The 21,124-nt window shown below is 30.8% G+C and overlaps 2 non-coding genes across 2 annotated transcripts; both read left to right on the forward strand.

Moving 5' to 3' along the window:
- The first annotated feature begins 11,571 nt into the window (after positions 1 to 11,571).
- Positions 11,572 to 12,816, forward strand: VNE69_11804. Its single transcript, XR_010574020.1, has one exon. It is a non-coding gene; the product is annotated as an 18S ribosomal RNA (ribosomal RNA).
- Positions 12,817 to 12,850: 34 nt separating this feature from the next.
- VNE69_11805 lies at positions 12,851 to 15,334 on the forward strand. The gene has a single exon (XR_010574021.1). It is a non-coding gene; the product is annotated as a 5.8S-23S ribosomal RNA (ribosomal RNA).
- Positions 15,335 to 21,124: the final 5,790 nt, after the last annotated feature.

A 21,124-nucleotide genomic window follows, 5' to 3' on the forward strand; every position in this document is an offset into this window, starting at 1 on the left:
TTGTAGAAAATAGACATGTTGTAATATGGAAAAAAGTAATCAATAATTCTTTTGATTAGCAAGGTTGCATAGGGAGTTAAAATTAAATAAAACCTAAGATAGAGCATCAAAAATACTTTTTTCAGGTATTAACTGGACATCATAAATTATAAAAAGCAATTTAATCATCTATACCATATGTATTTGAAATAAAAAGCAGAAAATAACTTATAATAACAAAAACTAATGTGATCGGATAACCCCACGTTCTTGCAAAACATAAGTTAGCATATTAATCAATATATATATATAGAGTTCGTATTTTCATTAACAGACCTATGATGAGTAAATACTCAATGAACGTTCATTGAGCATACAGCACGAAATATAGATCATATATCTGTAATCAAAATATTATACTGAAATTTCAACATGAATCAAAAAAATTTAAATCCGCCTACGGCTAAATTCTACGACATCATGCAATGAATATATTACTTCCATCTATTTGTTGCAAACCAATAATTCATACTTAAAGGGTCAAAAAAATATAATGTCAAATATATTCGGTTTGCTTTTTACAAATAACATTATAATGTCTAAATTTAATTCTTACGTTGTGATTCTATCGATACAAAATTTTTTAATTTGGCGGGAAACGATTTTTTTGCGTTAAAATTTATACACATAAAAATAATGAATTCTCTAGTTAAAATACTGTAATAGAGACGAGTTTGACATATATAATATAATTTGAAGAGATTTTTATTATTATAACCTATAATTTGCTTTTTTATTTTACTCTTTGTAAAAATCACATTAAAAAAAAATTTATTTGTTGGTGTTTCATATTGTCATAATCAAACATATAGGCCCAAATTTTTCTATACTAAATAAATTTCCGAAAGGATTTGTTAACATCCGAATTGGCGGAACTTCAATACATTTCTTAAAAACTGTAAATAGCAAGATCGGCGAGTAATATAAACATATGAAAGAGTAAAAATCATTATAGTATTACATTCTTTATAAAGAAATAGAACTTCTATAAAAAAATTGATAAAAAAGTACATAAAGTATCTTTAGAAATCTTGTAAAAATAATATATACTCTAATATTTTTGAATAAAAAACCTAACTGTAAATCTCATAAAGATGCTTAGAGAATTATCCAACAAATGTGGTCGAATATGGAAGTTTGATTATATGAAAAGACAAAAAGATGTGGTTAACATGTATAACATTTAACATGTTATAATCTACTTTCACGAAGTAAAAAATATATACGTGACTAAGTATAGAAGATCTTATTTTAATTGATCAGAAATAAAGTCGAGACAAAAATATCTAAATATTTTAAAATACCCCGATACCAGGTATTTCTAATTTGACAAGAAGAAAAAAGAAAGGACATTGGCGAAGCTGAAATTTCAATCGGGATAGACTTACCATAGTTGTGAATGAAGAGTTAAGAAATATTATTCTTTTACTTTAGGAAATAAATATGATCGTGTAATAGTTTTAGAGAAGACACAGGATGAAAAAAGGTCAAGTTACTACTAAAGAACGATAAAAAAAACTAAAAATTAATTTTTTTTTCGAAGCATACATCCAATATTTTTCGCTACAAAGGCGTTGGTGTATCTCCATTTGAAACAAAGACTAGAATTACGATCACTAAAGATGCTAGAGAGGAATACGTGGGAAGACTCTAAGTGCACTGGCCGAGAATATATTTGCTAAAGAAGTGGTATGTGTATGAGAATAGTAGTATATCAAAAGATTTTATAAGCATTTATCATATTAGTATTTGAAATTGAAATTCAAAATATATAAGCGCTCCTAAATATAAGTGCTATCAACATCTAACATCTAGGAAAAATGCACAATTATATGAATTATTTAAATCTTTTTCAAAATTAAAAAAAATTTACAAATGTATTAAAATAGTGGAGCTTTGTATATTAGGTTTGTGTCTATATACTATATAAAAAAATAACCCTTTTGCTTGTTAACTCTTTCGACGTGGCAGCTGGTGCGGAACTGAAAATGAAAGGATTAACATTCAGAATTTCTAAGGCCAAGGCAGACTTGGAATATTTATAGTTACAGTTCAACCCCCATAACATTATCCAAGACAAGGCGAAGATATCAATTTTCCTTATGATTTTTGAGAGGGAGGCCCAAATTCTACTTACACAAATAGAAAAATCTATAAATGTAATATGAAGCAACTAAAAGGGGAATTGAAAAAAATGACAGAAAAAATACACTTTTTAAATTACTAGAAGCTAGACAAAATTTAAATGAACCAGTGAGAGAATGACTAGCAAGAGTTATAACTATTGCTTATGATTCGGGCATTAGGAAGAAATCGGCAATTAAATAATTTTAAGGACATTTTATTATAGAAGGATTTGTAACATTTAGAGGCTACTTTTTCAACCAGTATCTATTCGAGGATTGCTTAAATAAGATAGAATTATTAAGGAGGAGAGAATACTTAATGAAAAAAAAGGAAAATTTGGAAATAAAAAATCCATAGGGTTAACATTAAGCAAAAAAGAATCAACAAATATGTTCCGGAAGAGAACAAAATATGTACTTAAAAATTATAATTAACAATCTACAAACACCATTAGGAGAAGTCAAGACAACGGTAGTATGTATTGCGGGCGATAAAATATATGCAGTAGTAGATATTAGAAGTATTTGGTATTTAATTAGTTGGAAGCTGGTAGAAGAAAAGAGATTTCTTAACAACAAAATAAAAGTGACTACTAAAACTAATATCTTTGAACAAGAAAACACTTTAACAGAGTACGTAGAAATAACTGCACCTTATATAACATCCAAATAACGACCAACTTCAACATTATGACCAATAATCAGTTCATCTTTTGATTGAACCCCTAAATTATGTAAATTAAAAAAATTGAGACATGAGATAGGTGAACTTGAGAAGAAGGGTTGTAAAGTATTTAAAGTAAACCATCAGAAGGTTCTAATAAAATATTAGGCACAATAAATACAAAAGAAGCAACCTGAGTCAATGTTAAAAAAATAAATATACCAAATGGGGCATAAAAGGTAACTGAAAAGCAAAAACAAAGCTATTAAATTCAAGTTATATAAAAAGACAACCTAGCCATGATACAATCATGCCCCCAGTAAAAACCCCCCCGATGAAAATATAGAATATCTGTTACAACAGATGGTTAAATAAAATCGTAGAGGACAATAATTACTCGGTCCCAAAAATAAATGAAACTATCGATATGACACAGAGCAAAAAGATTTTCACAGTATTAAACCTAACGGATAAAATTTTTCCAAATTAAAATTGATCCTAAGGATAAATTTAAAACATCCCTTTATTTAAGAACAATTTGTATCAAAGTACTAAAATGCCATAAGGTTTTAAGAATTTACCTGCAATTTTTCATAAGATAATGGACAACATCTTATGCGATATCATGAAAAATAAATTAAAGGCCTATATAGACGGCATAATTGTATATGGCGATTCCGAAAAAGAGCTGATCAGAGCTTTTTAGAAGTTCTACAATAAGTTATAGAAAAAAAATGCATTATAAATGTACCAAAAAAAACCTTTGCCATCTAAGATCAACGAGTCAACTCAAAGACCAAAAAGAGAACATCAGAGAAAGATTTTAAATTTAAAAGAACCAAAAATAAGAAACCCCTACAAAAAAACTAGGATTTGCTAATTACTATAAAAAATATATCGCGCGGCTAGCAACAATTTCGCAACCATTACATGATGCACTTGATGGTCTTTAAAACAAAGATTAATTTTAAAGGAATGAAGAATGTGAGACGCATTTTGCAACATAAAACTATAGATAAATTCTGTCATAGCAACAAACGTAACAGACTTTACAAAACTTATTGTTCTTACAATAATTACTTCTAATAACGGAATCAAGTGTGGCCTTTAAGAATTAAAAGTTGGTGAACTTATGCTATTGATTGGGGATAAAAAAACTGCCCTAAGCAAATAAAATACCTATTAACTGTGAAAAATATCTAGCAATGGCTTGGGGATATAGCACTATAAACTATATCCTTGGACTTGGTTTTAAACTAATAATTAAATACACTGCCCACACAGTTCCTAAACTAAACATATATTTTATAATATGAAACTAGAACATATGGTAACAACTTTAAAGCTTTGGTTCCCCGATACACTACAAGAAAGGCACAAAAATCATTGAGGCTGATGTATTAAATAGAACTTATGAACCGTCAAACCGAACTAACGATTTGAAGTGCTCAAAAGATGAGCTCATCGATTCTAAAGATACACAGTATTATTAAGTAAATAACACAAAAACAAAGAACTTATCGCCAGTCGAAGATAGGCCAGCGCTTCCTGAGGATGCATATAAAAAGCTTACAAACTATGGTGGAAGAGATACAATGCTTCATGATAAAAAAAGAAACTATCAATGGTTCAAATAAAACGAATCAATTGTTCAATATCTTAAACGTCGTAAAACTTGTCAATGTAATCAACAAAAGACACAAGGAGAAGAAAAATTAGTACATTACCGTTTGGAACCCGCATTGAAAATTTGAAAAGACCCTTTATACAAAAAAAAACCAAAATTTGAAAAACAGATGAGTTTTTTTTATATGGAAATAAATTAAAGTTCATTTAAAAAATTGAATAATGCATAAATGACGGTTGTCTTACTTGTTTTGTTTGCTGTATAAATGCGGCTTTTCTACTTGAAGTAATGCAATATAATATATCATCATGTTCTATTGTGGTTACTGATCAATGGAGAACATATTTTGCTGTACAGACAAATCGCGCTGATAAGCACAGGACTATGAACCACGTCGTCAATTTCGTTTACTTATACGATCTCGAGACACAATACCAAACAATAAAGAATTTGTTTTCGTTTCAAGAAATATATTTAGTAAGAATGGAATTAATAGGACAACACTCTGAGTACCTTTTATAGTTCCTTTGTCTTATAAAATACCCCAAACCGATGTATAAATAATCATCTTTTTTTTGATTTAAAATAAATTTTAAAGTCTCTTTATATATTTTTTTTTTATATTTACTTTTTTAAATTTAAAATGCAGGTTTCAGACGGTCATGTACCGATTAAAGTATATTTAGAGATTCTACAATGTTGGATTTTAATATCGAATCAATATTTGATTTTGTAGTATCTTTCTTGTTTAATTTAATTTAAATTCTAACTCGTATAATTATATGTACGCAGATCTATAGCTATCATTTCTTTGTTTTAATTCTTTTAAAAAATTAAAAAATAATGCGAAATAAACAATAAACATTCATTGTGTGTTGTATGGTACAAAAATAACATACATATAGTTACAACAATGGAGATTCATCAGGAATTTATTCTTAAAATATCATAGACGTACAGAACTCAATAATTAACTAAAATATCTGTTGTAAACTAGCACAATAATTTCTTTAAATAGAATTAAGGATAAATACCGACAATATCAACTTGATGGCAGGCATCTTTTTTCATAACATCACTTATTTTACCTTTGTTATCATGTTAAAAAACATGACTTGTCATATTTGTCCTGTTATATTTATATCTACATTATAACCTTTTGTATTAATAAATTTGTTTCATTGTTTATGTTTGTGTGCAATATTGTTTAAGTTCCATTGTAAAATTGTTTAAGTTTGTTTGCAATATTGTTTGAGTTTGTTTGTAATATTGTAAAATTGATTGAGTTTATATGTAAAATTGTTTAAGTTTGTTGATTAAAAAGTTATTTAAACAAACAAATAAAACTATAAATAAAGAAAAAAATTTAACCCCAATATGTTTTTCGTGAACTTGCTCATTGTTTTCATTAAAACAATAAGACCATTTACTGCTGTCATTGCAGAAGGAACATGCGAACAAATACCCGAAGATATTTGTAAGGCTGTAGGTAGACGAGGGGTTGTAGCTAATTCTACAAATATCAATGCCATGGTAAACTTATTAAATAAAATGAACATTGAAAAGGCCTATGTATTTGGGTGGGAAGATTGCCCCGAGACCATGGTATTGTATTCTAATGGAGCTCTTGTCCCATACATCAAAGACAGAATCAGTAGTAAATACGCAATGTGCATAGGTGATTGTCCATGTAGACCTAAAATACTAGGTGAATCTACTAAAGAATGTTGTGCTATTAAGGAAGAGAGACCTAAATCATGTTGCGGAGCAAAGAATGTAGAATCCAAGACCTGTTGTAGTACAGATAAAAGGGCCGAAAGTCTATGCTCGTGTAATCAGATGCTAGTTAACAAATCTGGTTTTACAATGAAAAGCCAACCTCGCGTGTCGTGTTGTAATACGCAAGAAACAACATCATTCTGTAACATTAAAGATCATGAAGGTAAAATGACAGAATCCAAAAAGAGTTTTCTAACTCAAGAATCAGCGCCCCGTCAATTTGAAAGATATAAAGGTTCATGTTGTTACATTGACAAGAGATCGTGCTGTAAACAGACACGACCGAGAGCTTGCAGTAATGATCGTAAAAATAATTGTAGATGTCATTTAAATAAAAGACCGTGCTGCAGTTATGATTATAAACAGCATTGTTTTAAAACAAAAAGATGTTGTATTGATAAAAACTCATACAATGATAATAATCATAAGCGACGCCTTTGTAATAATGAACACTACGAAGAATCTCATGGATCAAGACAAGAAAGCGAGTCTTCTTCAGACATTTATATTCAGAGCTCGGAAGAATATTGTGACGTGAAAATAGATAATTGCTTAGTACCTCCTACTATCGAACATAATGAATATTTTCAAGAATTTTTTTATGCCGATGAAGAAAGAAAAAATAAAACGACGACAATAAAATCAAAATCTTTTGAATTTAAGACAGTCGAAGATGGAAATATTTCTTTAGCAGAAAATGAACACACATATCAACACACAAAAAAAGAAATAGTAATTGACAAATGTGATGGTAAACTGTTGAAAATTCCTAGAAAATTATATGATCCATTCCTACTCTATCAAATTACTAGTAAACTCAGTTCCAAGCATCGTATGCCCGTGTGTCTATATATCACTGACGATGATTTATTATTTGTGATGATAAATCATAAGATGTATCACGTTGACATAACATGTGGAAAGTTAGTACTTGAAGAAGTATGTAATAAAGATAGGGAAATGCTTCAATTGCATCTCATAAGATTTAGAAATTAAATAAATACTTAGTGTAACATATTTTCTCAATACACAAAAAAAAACACTTTTCTTTAACACTTCTTTTTTTTTCTGATATATTACTATTAAAGTTATGACTTAAAAGTTTGAATTTGAATCTTATAATAATGTGCCTTTGTAAAGACTCATGTCATTTACAAGCGTGAAAGATGCATTATTTATTTTTTATGAAAATCATTATTAATAGAGTTTATTTCTAATTGATATTTGCTCGAACAAACACAATAATACTAATCTACATAAAAACATCGTTTAGCATATTTTTACTAAAATTTATCTTAATCTTATTTTTTTTTTCATGGCTTATATACTTATAAAATCATTTTTTTGTTGTAAAAGGTCTACGTATTACTAGACGTAAAATTTAATGAGTTTAGAAAGATTTAGAAATGATATATTTATTTTAAATCATCAAATTGTATTTTGTAATTGACAATTCGTTATGTACGCTAATATATCAATTAAATTTAAATTTTATGTTTTAATTCGTTTTGAATGAGTTCTACGATATATTTTATGATATATTTCGTAGAGACCAGGGCATACATCATATCATGAGACTTAAAAGCATCGGAATTAGAGTATAGTTTTTTGTACTTACAAATTGGGATATAATACATTTGGATTCATTTCACCTTTAGATCATTATTACTATAAGTCACTTCTGTGTCAGATTAACAAACTCCGATTAAACTTTCTATTTTTATACAAACCCATTTTTGTGGCTATAAAGTCAATGATGGCATTATATTTTTTATATATCTACTTCTACTATATTACACTAATAATGTTAAATGGTTTTTTTTGTGTTTTAAAACACACCAATTTTATAACTTCATACTTATTGTGTCATTAAGATTTAATCTAGTTGAGATTCTCGAACTGATTTTTCGAAGAGCATGTATTATATTTTTATACATCTTTATTCAAATTATGTTTTTGTAAAACTTAAATCCAATATATCATAAAGACATTTTTTAGAATTTTTTTAACATTTCCACAAAAAAAAAAACGAAAACATATTACTCATAAAAATGTGTATAATTAGTATAAAACAATTGAACCTAAAACATTTAGAAGATACTTCATTATAGGTATTAGGTTGCTATGATTTAATTTTCTATTTAAGTTTTGTTTAGATGTAATTTCTACTTTTTTAGAAACCATGATCTTTCCTTTTTAAATTCACCCAGCACAGGTAGAAGTTTAAATAAAAAACAAGAAGAAGAACGAATCAAGCTGATAGCGTTATAAAAAAAAGAATGCATGCGCTAGTGTACTTTTAAAATATTAAGAAAAAACAATAATCAAAAATTAAAACAATAATACTCATATAAAAAAAATATAAAAGTAACAACTTGAAAATTTATCCAGGATGTTTCAAATTTTTTAAAAGGATGCAAAGGTCTTATTGAAGATGATGAAAGTCGAGTTGTACAAAGGGAATTAAAATACTAGTAACGGGGGTGTCTTACACGATTATTGATTTTATATGATGAATAATGACTACTTTATTTTTGAAAGAACTTATAATATGAGAAAATGTATAAATGTTATATGTAAATATATATTGGAAGTCCAACATACAGTGTTTATGTTTGTCTGAACAATACAATGTAAATTGATCCTGTTTCTAAAACAAATATTTTTTAAAAATAATCGAATCAGCTCTGTATGTCTGAAAAAATTTAGATAAAAAAGATATTGCAGTAATTTTTATTTCGGAAAGATTTTTAACTCGAACCACATAAATCTGAACTCAAATAGGAAGTTTAAGCATCCTATTAAATGCCTGAAACCGATAGGGTGTTTAGACAAACAACTATGTACATTCTGTTATTGTTTCTCACTTCTTCGTATTTCAATGTTTTGTATGTTACTCAAAAGCCAAATATCTATAATATAATTATCGCCAATATAAAAATAATCCAGAAAAAAATTATAATTTATAATATAAAAATCCATAATTCAAATTCTACTATACTGTAACATATTGACGTATAAATTTTGAAGAGCACGAAGTTTACACATTTTATATGGCGTATAATAATTTCGCATAAATGAAATTAATTATGGTTTAAAATGAAGTATTAGATTTTTTACGATAATAAAGACCTAAAAACATTTTGGATTGGTTTTAATCTAAATGAAAATAGAATCAGATTCTACTAGTGTTTTATTAGAAATCTTAAACTCAGTTGTAAGTTCTATATATCATACATTGCGACAAAAAGATTAACGATACAATGATTTCTTTACATATTGAAACCATATTTAGTTGTCATTGTTATAGCAAAAATAAATAAAGCTTATAGAAAACGTATGAACTGTAAAATACGTAATATGTTATTGTTCAAACACCACAGTATATATGCAATTGAACTAGAGCTAGAAGACTGCAGCGAGACATGATACAGACAAAATACATAAAATGAATTTGGAACCCAGAGAAAATTTAGATAATAAAGTACGGAAGAATAAATAAGCCATTATAGCTTAATTCTATAGTTTTTTGGGTCGCTTTGCCAAAAACCTAAAGCCATGAGACAATTCTCAATTGTATATTTTTTTATTTCACTAATCTAATGCAAAAATTATTTTCATATTTTTAATTTATAATCGGAATCTATTTATTTTATATTTATACGACTGTTTTTGATAAAAAAATTTTCTATATTAAATCAAGAGTTTATTTCTAAAAAATTATTGTTTTCTTTTTTTAGACATAAAAATGCATTTTGTTAATATTTTCTAAATTTTTTGTTAGAGACAATATATCTTGAGAGACACAAAGACGTTTGACAAATTCAGAAACATAATCTTAACAAGTTTTAATTAAAGTTTTTACTAAACGGGGGTTACTTGTAAATATTGTTAATTACAGTCAAACTAAATAGATCCACAAGAGTTCAAATAATTGAATGTTATATTTAAGTTTTTAAATAGTTTTAAAACATATATATAAATGAGAAACTAAATATTTTAGAAATATATGTTTTTTTATATATTCTTGCTGTAGTATCCGATCAAATATTGACGAAACATATTTTTACAAGTAGAGATTTGTTTGCCTGCATAAGCTTTAAAAACATTTTAAAAGAAGGGTTGAGATATTACACTAAAATATTTACAATTCTTGTAACAGCTACATCGATTTCCCACGTTGGTTATATACAGTTACAACTCCTCCTCTAACTAAAGTTATATGTAAATGTTTAAAAATTAACTCTCAAAAAATATATTATTTTTTCTGTCGCGGCCAAATAAAGGGCCTGGTCATGATGGTATGTTGCTTTATCATTTTTTTAGGTGTTTCATCGTTTCATATATTAATTTTGTGGCTCAATGTTTATATTTAAGAAAATTTAATGATTTTGTTTGTATTTATCAAAAGCTAACAAAATAAACATGTATAATTATATATTTTTGTAGGGCTACTGTCATGTCATAACGACATATCACATAAAATAAATCTGTCAAACATCTTATCATTGACCGGTAAACGTCAAAAAATCAACAAAAAATATTTATAGAGATATATTTTCATGTACGATACAAACAATTAGTATTCTTGTTAAACATACATTAAAAATAAAAAAAGAAGTGCATGTAATCAAATAGGAACAAGGCCAATGAAGCTATCAGTAAGTGAAGAAATAAAAATATAATTTAAGAGCATATGTACTTTATACTACATAAATTAATATACAATTATACATGATGCATTTATTTGTATTATACATCACAAACTCACCATGAAAAAGATATAATATATTTTTATGTGAGTATCAAAGTCAAAGTGTCATCTCACATCTTAAAAATGTCAAGTTTCTTGTTTATTTGTTTAAGTCAACAAATAAACAAAACAAATGTGTATTAGACAAAATAATTTTATATCTGAGAATTAGATAATAGATCATTTAATTATTAGAATAATCATAATTTAAGATAAATATATAAGTTGTGTTATGTATAATACTGCAGTATCATATAGTCTCAGTTGTTCATGAAGCATCATGTAGAATCCATTTTGTTTTTTATACATTATTTACACAATTATAAATGTTGCTAATCTCAGATTACAATTTTGATCAGTGAATCAGTGATTAATCAATCATTTGCTGATTTATTAAAATAATTTTTTACCCTTGTAAAATTTTATTTCATCCAATCTGATATTATATCATTTATTAAGTATTTTTAAACAATTATAGTTTTCATATTTTATATTATAAGAATTTGTATTAAGAAATATATTTATTTCTAATATTTTCATAAATACTGATTAAAATCAAATATATTGATTTTTAATACACAACACCAGGTTGATTCTGCCTGACGTAGACGCTATTCCCTAAGATTAACCCATGCATGTTTTTGATATGGAAAAATGGACTGCTCAGTAATACTCACTTTATTTAATGTATTAAATTAGTATAACTGCGTTAAAGTGTAGCATAAGACATATACAGTAAGAGTGAGACCTATCAGCTAGTTGTTAAGGTAATGGCTTAACAAGGCAATGACGGGTAACGGTATTACTTTGTAATATTCCGGAGAAGGAGCCTGAGAGACGGCTACTAAGTCTAAGGATTGCAGCAGGGGCGAAACTTGACCTATGGATTTTATCTGAGGCAGTTATGGGAAGTAATATTCTATTGTTTCATATTGTAAAAGTATATGAGGTGATTAATTGGAGGGCAAATCAAGTGCCAGCAGCCGCGGTAATACTTGTTCCAAGAGTGTGTATGATGATTGATGCAGTTAAAAAGTCCGTAGTTTATATTTAAGAAGCAATATGAGGTGTACTGTATAGTTGGGAGAGAGATGAAATGTGACGACCCTGACTGGACGAACAGAAGCGAAAGCTGTACACTTGTATGTATTTTTTGAACAAGGACGTAAGCTGGAGGAGCGAAGATGATTAGATACCATTGTAGTTCCAGCAGTAAACTATGCCGACGATGTGATATGATATTAATTGTATTAGATGATAGAAATTTGAGTTTTTTGGCTCTGGGGATAGTATGATCGCAAGATTGAAAATTAAAGAAATTGACGGAAGAATACCACAAGGAGTGGATTGTGCGGCTTAATTTGACTCAACGCGAGGTAACTTACCAATATTTTATTATTCAGAGAAGATTTATAATCTGAGAATGATAATAGTGGTGCATGGCCGTTTTTAATGGATGCTGTGAAGTTTTGATTAATTTCAACAAGACGTGAGACCCTTTTATTAATAGACAGACACAATCAGTGTAGGAAGGAAAGGATTAAAACAGGTCCGTTATGCCCTCAGACATTTTGGGCTGCACGCGCAATACAATAGATATATAATCTTTATGGGATAATATTTTGTAAGAGATATTTGAACTTGGAATTGCTAGTAAATTTTATTAAATAAGTAGAATTGAATGTGTCCCTGTTCTTTGTACACACCGCCCGTCGCTATCTAAGATGATATGTGTTGTGAAATTAGTGAAAACTACTTGAACAATATGTATTAGATCTGATATAAGTCGTAACATGGTTGCTGTTGGAGAACCATTAGCAGGATCATAATAAGTTAAATTTAAATTAATTAGTAATTATTAAATTTACCCACACATGGGATCAATAGGATACCATAACGATGAAGGTCGTAATAGAATACGAAAGTATATTATTTACCTAATTAATATATTTATAATGTATTGATAACCCTTTGAACTTAAGCATATCATTAAAAGGAGGAAAAGAAACTAACTAGGATTTCTTTAGTAGCAGCGAGTGAACAAGAAATAACCCTCCATTGTAATCCTTAATTGGAGTTGTAAATGGTTTATTCTATTAATTATATTTATAGAGAATATTAAATTCGTTATTAATAGAATAGAATAATGTACTTGAGTAGAGCTGCTTGGTAGTGCAGTTTGAATAAAGGTAGAATGAAATATCTAAGGTTAAATATAATGGTATACCGATAGAAAATAAGTACTGCGAAGGAACTTGTGAAAATGTGTGGAGTTTAGCCTTATTTTTAAGGACCCGTCTTGAAACACGGACCAAGGAGATTATAATTATAGCAAGATAAAAATTAAATTTTTTAATCTTTATTAACTTGATTAGTTATAATTATAAGACCCGAAACACAGTGAACTATACATGTTCTGGTTGAAGATAAGCAACAGTTTATTGGAGGACCATAATCATTCTGACGTGCAAATCGATGATTTAAGATGTGTATAGTGGCGAAAGACCAATCGAACTGTGTGGTAGCTGGTTCACAGCGAAATGTCTCTCAGGACAGCAGTTATTATTATATAGGACATAGATGTAGGACACTGTTATAGTTTTTTTACTATGAGAAATCTTTAATTCTATGGAATTATATAAATTAAATTTATATAATGAATCTATTGTATAACTAGTGGGCACATGATTGTAAGAATGATGTGCAAAAAGGGATGAACCTTATGAAACATTAAATATTCTAAATAGTAGATATTATACCATAAATATGATGAATACATTGAGACAGTAGGGCGGTTGTTATGGAAGTAGAAATCCGCTAAGAAACGTGTTACAACGTACCTACCGAATGTATTATTGTATAAAATGGAAGAAGATTACTACTTTTATGAGATGTTTCTAATAAATATTTAGGTAGCTGTGCAATTTGTTTGTATTGAAGTATATATGTGAGTATATATAGAAGAAACAAATGAGCCGATCTTGGAGGCAGTAACAATATATTTGTATAGATATAGACTAGGGTTTTCAATTATTATTGAAGTGAATCGGTGTTATTTATAAAAACAAAAAAGATTAATAATTCTTTATTAAATTATTATAAGGTAACTTGATAATGACAGTATATTTCAATAAATTTAAGATAAATGAATTAAATTTTATTTTAACTATGGATTGTCATGATAAGAAATAGTTAATTATATATACTTGATAAAAATAAAATAATTTTAACCGTACCTATACCGCATCAGGTGTCTTTGTATCATAACAAATATTTTAAATTAAAGTAAGTAAGGGAATTCGGCAAATTAGATCTGTAACTTTGGGATAAAGATTGGCTCTAGCATGCTAGAACTTTTACTATGTAAGGAATCTGACTGTTTATTAAAAACATAGCTTTTTGTATTTACAAGAAGTGAATTCTGCCCAGTGCATTTATTGTTAAAGTTGTGTAAGCGAATGTAAACGGCGGGAGTAACTATGACTCTCTTAAGGTAGCCAAATGCCTCGTCATTTAATTGGTGACGCGCATGAATGGAGCAACGAGATTCCTACTGTCCCTACTTACAATTTTGTGAAACCACGAGACAAGGGAACGGGCTTGTTATTTATCAGCGGGGAAAGAAGACCCTGTTGAGCTTGACTTTAGTATGTTTTAATAAATATTCGGTATATTGTAGAGAGGTGGGAGAAGTATTGTGAAACCACTAGTATGTTTGAATATTTATTTATTAGAATATATGGGGAGTTTGGCTGGGGCGGTACAGCTGTTAAAAAGTAACACAGCTGTCCTAAGGTAGATGAATGATGGATGGTAACCATCAGTTTATTATAAGGGAATAAATCTGCTTTACTTTATGCATATGACTGTATTTAGTAGGGAAACCTTGGCCTAGCGATCCCAATTACATTCATTATGTATTGGGTGATTGAAAAGTTACCACAGGGATAACTGGCTTGTAGCAGGCAAGCGATCATAGCGACTCTGCTTTTTGATTCTTCGATGTCGTCTCTTCTGATCATCGTAGTGTATATGTTACGAAGTGTTGGATTGTTCACCCGGTAATGAGGAACGTGAGATGGGTTTAGACCGTCGTGAGACAGGTTAGTTTTACCCTACTGTAAGTATTTTTGAGTGAACTTTGATAGTACGAGAGGAACTCTAAGTGATGACCACTGGTAGTGCGATTAACTATTAAGTTATGTTGCTTAGCTACGTCGTTTCGATTAAGGCTGAAAGCCTCTTAAGCCTGAAGCGTAGCTCAAAGATATATTTAGGAGAATACTACTCTTTTAAGCAGAACTGTAAGAATGAAGGTGTATGCCGACATTTTGAGGTTACTGCTTTTTTTGTATGCATAGTAGGTGTTGTATACTATAAGAGAGCGTACTTTATGTCTAGATTTGGTACCCTACCCTCCACACCCTCCACAAGAGAGCGTCCACGTCGCGGAGGGTGGGACCGATGTTTTTTAACTAGGTGCAGATCTCTAAGTCTTACCAACCTTCGGCTGCTGGTTGGTAAGTAGGGTCAGCTATACTCTAGGGGTGGGAGACCCATTGCTGGTGAGAAGAACACCGTTAACTTTCGAGTAATTCTTCATATTTTTAACCTGGGAGAGGTTGGGCATGATACTGAAGCTGTATTGTTCCGCTGAACTGAGTCGTGTTCTTAAATGGTGTATTGAACCAGGCGTACCCTCCATAAGAGAGCGTCCACGTCGCGGAGGGTGGGACCGATGTTTTTTAACTAGGTGCAGATCTCTAAGTCTTACCAACCTTCGGCTGCTGGTTGGTAAGTAGGGTCAGCTATACTCTAGGGGTGGGAGACCCATTGCTGGTGAGAAGAACACCGTTAACTTTCGAGTAATTCTTCATATTTTTAACCTGGGAGAGGTTGGGCATGATACTGAAGCTGTATTGTTCCGCTGAACTGAGTTGTGTTCTTAAATGGTGTATTGAACCAGGCGTTGTGTTTTCGTCAGGTCCGCGAAATATGTAGTCAGAGATGACTAAGGATCTGTTACCTACGGGAACAAGTTTTTCTCCTACAAGCGAGGCCGTTGAGGTATGCTGGCGTGTAATCGCAATTATTGATGTTTTTCTGGTTGGTGGAGTTTTTGGTGGCTTGGTGGCTTTTCTTCGTTTTGCTGATTCTGTCTTTTTTACAATAAACAATTTTATTTTATTTTTTATTGAACCAGGCGTTGTGTTTTCGTCAGGTCCGCGAACTATGTAGTCAGAGATGACTAAGGATCTGTTACCTACGGGAACAAATTTTTCTCCTACAAGCGAGGCCGTTGAGGTATGCTGGCGTGTAATCGCAATTATTGATGTTTTTCTGGTTGGTGGAGTTTTTGGTGGCTTGGTGGCTTTTCTTCGTTTTGCTGATTCTGTCTTTTTACAATAAACAATTTTATTTTTTATTTTTTTTTTTACCCTACCCTCCACAAGAGAGCGTCCACGTCGCGGAGGGTGGGACCGATGTTTTTTTAACTAGGTGCAGATCTCTAAGTCTTACCAACCTTCGGCTGCTGGTTGGTAAGTAGGGTCAGCTATACTCTAGGGGTGGGAGACCCATTGCTGGTGAGAAGGACACCGTTAACTTTCGAGTAATTCTTCATATTTTTAACCTGGGAGAGGTTGGGCATGATACTGAAGCTGTATTGTTCCGCTGAACTGAGTCGTGTTCTTAAATGGTGTATTGAACCAGGCGTTGTGTTTTCGTCAGGTCCGCGAAATATGTAGTCAGAGATGACTAAGGATCTGTTACCTACGGGAACAAATTTTTCTCCTACAAGCGAGGCCGTTGAGGTATACTGGCGTGTAATCGCAATTATTGATGTTTTTCTGGTTGGTGGAGTTTTTGGTGGCTTGGTGGCTTTTCTTCGTTTTGCTGATTCTGTCTTTTTTACAATAAACAATTTTATTTTTATTTTTTTTTGTCGTGTAATTGAATGGTGTATTGAACCAGGCGTTGTGTTTTCGTCAGGTCCGCGAAATATGTAGTCAAAAATGACTAAAGATCTGTTACTTATGGAGACAATTTTTCTCCTACAAGCGAGGCCGTCAAGGCATGCTAGCGTGTAAACGCAATTATATATGGTTTTCTTTATTGGTGGCCTTTCTTCGTTTTGCTGATTCTGTCTTTTTACATAAACAATTTTATTTATTTTTTTTATTAGATTAGAACAGCCTCGGTCAAACCAAAAAACCAAAATACGATTCTGAATGAAGGGCGGACTTACAATTTTAAAGATCTAATTTACAGGTGGAATATTATTTCTATAAATTAATAAAATATCTAGAATAGGTTTTTTTATAATTGTATTTTTATATCTACACATCAAAAAAATTCATTAAAATTATGTAAATAAATGATAAAACAAATTAGTTGCTTATGTTATCTAGTTTAAAAACAATTTTTTTTTGCTATTGTCTTTTATCATTTTTTTTTTAAAATAAACCCAATTTTATTTAATGTCGTAAACCGATGATAGGAAATTTTATATGTGCTAAAAATAAAACTTAGTACACGAATATTTTTTCTGCATAATCTGAATTCAATGGTCAATTTTAATCATTCATTTTGCAATTATCATATACAGTTATTGATCATCATGAGCAGGGAATGTATTTATATGTATAATAAACAGATAGAATATAAATTTCTATCTAGAATATTAGAGGAAGCACCCTCTCCAATTAAGCTATGTGTATTGTAATTCTATACGATAAAACATTTTGTACGTATAACACTAACATTGTTCACAATTTTAACATAAGTATTGTCATCCATTTTGGATTATTGGTCTTGATTTTGTTTGGGTGCCCTTGGCCGAGTGGTCGAAGGGATGTTCTCATTGACCAATGGGCTGGGTTCGAGTCCCGGGGGCACCAAATTGTTTCTACTTTCTATGATGCAGTTGGAACAACTCAGATGATGAAAATGTCCACGGTAATCATTAAGTTGATTCAATGAAACTTGTGTGTGTCCAGCCACAAGGGGATTAGCATCTAGTGTAGAAACGCACCTCAAGGCCAAAAAGCAGTATCGCCCTTTGGTGACTTAATGATACATAAAAGTATCTAATGGGTACGGCCTAGTTGGAGCCCATGGCTGGTGCACTCTAGAGTGGGATCCTAGAGCTAACTAAGAGACTAGACGAAGTAGGGCAATAGAAGGTCTCGTGGACCCTATCCTACATGATTCTGTAACACGGTGGCCGAAACTAGTGGGAGACTGGTGGTCAACGCAGTCCAATAAAAATGCCGGGCTGGGAATGTGGTCGTGTAAGGAGCCGTGTGTGCGATACAGATGATTGTAGGGACCTTTGAGTCAGTACGATGATGTCTCTCCTCGGGTTATAGATAACCATGCCCGTTAAGTATATCCGCTGTGAGGTCACTCTGGACGCGATTTGAGGTATAAATGGAAAGTGTTCTCCTGGAGCCAAAGTCCAATGGATACGGCGGAGCTTGCTGCACCGGCAAGTTATACGGAGGGAGTTTTAGTGAGTAAGAATCTCACAGTACCAGTTGGAAAAGGATCACACCCAAATCCCTCTGGTCCCTATGTAAGGTTTCTCCCTACCTCTTACTTGCAAAGAAAAAAAAAAAAAAAAAACTTGATTTTGTTATTTGAGATAATGATTGAGAATCACTCAAAAGAATGTGTAGAACAAAAGGATAATAACTCCGATGTTCCAAATGATACCAGTAGCGAAACCCTTCAGTTAGCTACTGGAAACAATGATATTTCTAAATTAGAAATCATAAATGAAGATGTTTTAATTAATGTCAAAAATATCGTGTCTGCTGTCAAAGTAGAAGAAGAAGATCGATTGTCAGAAGATGGCAAAAGAAAATGTATAGGTGTCTCAAATGCGTCTACAAATGTTATAATTAATAAAAATATTAAAACTAAAGATGTTAAGCTAGACTTAGCTTCCATTAATAAAAAAGCAGTAGTTAGACATCTGTCAACTATCTCTGCTATTATAGCTGGTAAAAGAAAAGCTCCTATGAATGGAGTAAAACTTTACCATACAAATGAAGACGGATGGACATCTGTCAAACACACATTCAAGCCTAAAGTCCAGATAGACTTAAAGAAAAACAGAAGTGGTAAAACCACAAATAAAACCAACTTTAATAGATTTAAATCACTTGAAGTAGAAATCGGTGGCAATGTAAAAGTGCCCAAAAATACTATTTATGAAGTTTTAAGGAGAAAATTTATCATTCCTAAAAAAGATCATGAAAAAAGAAGATCACAAAATCGTAAAAAAAATTCTACCCCCAAAATGGAGAACAAAAAAGGGGAGAAATCTCAGAAAAAGGGAAGCTCAGTTTTACCAAAGAAAAACTGGGCTGAAGGGCTATCAGACGAAGCTCTCATGAAAATTATTAAGGGTGGCAGATACATATCTAAATGCAAGTTCAAGTTAGCTCTTGTGTCTGGACTCGGGTTGGACGGGAAGCCCCAATCTAGAGATGCCTGGGCAGCGATGATGGAAGTGCAAAGCAAAGATATCACCCTTATAAAACAATTTAAAGAGTCAGAAGTAGTACTCATGATGATTAGAGAAAACGTGTGCCAAAAGGTACTTAAAAAAATTAAAGAAAGATTTGTAGGTTCCGACATCTGCGATGATGAAGAATTCTTTGCTGGCTTCTTATCTTTTAATAAATCAATTGTTCTTGGAGAACTACTGAGACTCTCCGGAACACATAAAAAGTTTGTACCACTTGTGAAAGCATGTAGGTACATAACTAAAGAACTGAATAAAGAAAGTCCCGAATACGATTCCTTTATTTACTTAAAAAAAATGATGGGTGAACCTGCCCGAGAATTCAAGGACTTTAATAATGAATAAAGTATCTTTGCTAAAGTCCTGTTTTTATAGGAAATTATTTTCTTATAACAAAAGCGATATTTTTAAATCTTTAAATAAAAAAATGCATAATCCAATTGGTTATAATAAATTAAAAAATACTTTCAAAACACCAAGGAGGCTGAATAGTTTCAAATATTTTTCTATTAGAAAGAATATATGGTGGAAGAAAGTACAAGAAAAATATCGTATTGTCAAGATACAAAGAATTCCTTATGGAGTGAAAGATCTCCTCAAAGACTTATGTAAGAAGAAATCTCTTTTGGAGAATTCCATCATTACAGCAAGAAAGTATAGACGAAGAGACACGTCTTTTACAAAAATAATAGTTGAAAAACTATACGCAAATTTATTGATTAAGACAGTTAAAGCTAAAGGCTTTAAAGTTTTAAATGATAATAGAAAAGAACTAGAGAAATCTAGTAAAGTAAATAAAAAGACCAAAGAGAACATAAAACTCTTAAGTCTAAACATTAATCATCTCTCCAATAAGAGAGAAGAACTTGAGTTTCTTCTTAAGAAGGAGAAGCCAGAAATCATGTGTTTACAGGAAACTTGGAGACAATCTACAAGACCTCTAAAACTTGAAAAATACACTACAGTTGAAACACCTAGTGGTGGAAAAAATAAACCAGGATTAATAACTCTGGTTAGAAATAATGGAGCGATCAGATGTTCCAAAAAAGGAACAGACTCAAACATCCTGCAAACCGTAGTTGAGTTTAGTTCCGCAGGCAAATGGATTAAGTATTTAGTCTTAAATGTCTACATACCACAAGACAAGGATCTCAAGAGGGAGACCTTGGCCAGATTACTTTCTCTTTTAGAAAAAGAGAATTTCAGAAATAACTATAGTGAGATCATAGTGATGGGAGATATGAATATGCAGAGTTCTAGTCTCAAGAAAAAACTAAATGTAGTTGGTTTGCCAGTTACAATAAAATATAACAGCAACGATGGTACAAGGATCCTCAAAGATGGTAAAAGATCTAAGAGGAAAATTGATACCATCTTTCGACTAAAAAGTAATGATAATGAGAAGATCATTATATCCAAGTCTTGGGTATTAAGTGATCACTTAGTGCTCAAAAGAAAAATTAAACTTGCCGTTGATAAGATCTCAGATCAACTAGTTTATGATAAGAAGATGCTGGAAAATCCAAAAGTGATTAAAAAGCTTAAAAGGAAGTTGTGTAATCAACAATTAAACATGAATAATCTTCCTGAGATTATTCAAAAA

The sequence above is a fragment of the Vairimorpha necatrix genome, chromosome 11, assembly GCF_036630325.1.
Source record: "Vairimorpha necatrix chromosome 11, complete sequence".
NCBI lineage: Eukaryota > Fungi > Microsporidia > Nosematidae > Vairimorpha > Vairimorpha necatrix.